At 38.3% G+C, this 2,061-nt stretch overlaps 1 non-coding gene across 1 annotated transcript; it reads left to right on the top strand.

Moving 5' to 3' along the window:
* The first annotated feature begins 469 nt into the window (after positions 1-469).
* On the top strand, positions 470-576 carry LOC150006067 (U6 spliceosomal RNA). Its single transcript, XR_016512225.1, has one exon. It is a non-coding gene; the product is annotated as a U6 spliceosomal RNA (small nuclear RNA).
* The last annotated feature ends 1,485 nt before the right edge of the window (positions 577-2,061 follow it).

The raw sequence follows: 2,061 nt of genomic DNA, 5'->3' as shown, positions 1-2,061 counted from the left end.
AAAAAGAACCAGTTACTTGTGATGGCTGGCAGTTTCTTCATTAATGAGAGAGGCATGCTGTACAGTAATGTAATTATTTAAAAGCAAAGTTCTAAAACAAAATTAGAAAACTAACATGTTGTTAATTTTATATCAACCATCACTCACCTTACGCCTACATAAAGATAGGCTATCCACTTTCATATAAGTCTTACACGTGATGACAAATATAATGAAGATGATACATGATGAATTCTCACTTGATGACAACAACAATGATGATGGCACAAAAGCATCTTATACATTTATTGCTGTATAGTTATTAGATTTTTACACAAAGACACATAAATACACAATACATAGGTTTCTTAACTATACAGCATAATGATTATTTACTATTTATTAAGTGAAAGTGGATAATCATAAAGGTCTTCATCCTTGTTGTCTTCACATTGAGTACTCTGAGGAAGGGGAGGAAGAAGAAGGTTGGGTGCTCGCTTCGGCAGCACATATACTAAAATTGGAACGATACAGAGAAGATTAGCATGGCCCCTGCGCAAGGATGACACGCAAATTCGTGAAGCGTTCCATATTTTTCTTAAATAAAGGTATTTCTAAAAGCATAAAAAAAATTTAAAAAAAAAGAAGAAGGTTGGTCTTGCTGTCTCAGGGGTGGCAGAAGCAAACGAGATGGAAGAGGGAGAAGGCAGACAGGAGAGGCAGGCACACTCAGTGTAATTTTACAGAAATACCTCATAATTTCTGTCTGATATTTTTGCTTTTTCATATCTCTAAAACTGTTTCTATATGGTACTGACCATTCTTTCACCATTTGCTTTAGTTTCCGTGCAGATAGCACAGAAGGGTCCATGTCATAAAAGAAGTTAAAAGTAGTTTCTTGAATGATGAAAATGCTTCTACCATGTCATTTAATGTCAATTTGTTTTCTGGCCCTGCTTCTTCTAGATCTTCTTCCTCATTGTTTCGCACTAATTTGGGAGCATTCATCTCCATCAAGCTGTCTTCTGTAAATCCCTTTGGTATGGTGTCCATTAGCTCTTGAATCTCTCCAAGATCCAGATTTTGAAACCCTCCAGCCCCCCCCCCCATATCCATAATCCCTTTCATGATTTCCTTGATTGTATCTGTCATATATCCTGTGATGTCATGCACAACATCTGGACATGGTTTCCTCCAGCAGGGATTTATTTTTTCAGGCTGGATGGCTTTTACACTTTTTTTTTTTTTTAATGACAATGATGGCATCTTCAATGTGCAATCCTTCCAGACTTTCATGGCGTTCTCTTTATTGGGGTTCTCTTCCGTGGTGTTCACAATTTTTTTCCATGGAGTACCATGTATAATAAGCCTTAACGGTCCTTATGACCCTTGAATTAAACACTTGTGTTTGGGGGCAAATAGACCTCTTTGATGCCTTTGGTGTTGAATTCATGGGGTTCTGGGTCACTGGGGCATTATCTAATATCTTTTATAAGGCAGTCTCTTAGAAAAAAATAGACAAGAATAAAAAAGTACTGTGTTTACTTTGTGAAGAAGAACCAGCTTTCTGGCGCTAGTTGTTTTGTCACCAGACCATGGCTCACCCCTTTGTGAACACTCACTTCACTGACAGGAAGTTCATCCAGGCAAACCAAGGAAGGGTACATGAGGAGGAGGAGCATGGAGAAGGTCACCTGTTATGCCTTATAGCGTGAAATGTTCTGAGGGCCAAAATGAAGGAAGGTGTGTATATATATAACAGAACCAGGAGTTCATGCCCAGAATGGCACTGAGCACTTGGTCACTCTGGCTGGAGAAGAAAAACCACTTTTCTTTGCAAGGAATGTTTCCAATGCTTTACCTATAATGTTGTTATTTTATTACCTTTAGAAACCAAGTCCTAATCTTGTTACAGCAGTTTCACTGGGAGGTGGCTTAATAGTAATATCATTAAAAAGATTCATCTTGACTTCCAGCCAAGATGGAGGCCTAGACAGACTTGCTGCATCTTCCTCCACAACTAAGAAGGAATACAACTACCTTAAAACTAGAGACAACCAGAAGTTCCAGAAAATCAAGCTG

This window comes from Furipterus horrens, unplaced genomic scaffold (genome assembly GCF_987537825.1).
Source record: "Furipterus horrens unplaced genomic scaffold, mFurHor1.1.pri manual_scaffold_6, whole genome shotgun sequence".
Classification (NCBI taxonomy): Eukaryota; Metazoa; Chordata; class Mammalia; order Chiroptera; family Furipteridae; genus Furipterus; species Furipterus horrens.
Note: the sequence above shows the minus strand (reverse complement) of the source record. Positions and strands in the feature narration are given on the sequence as shown.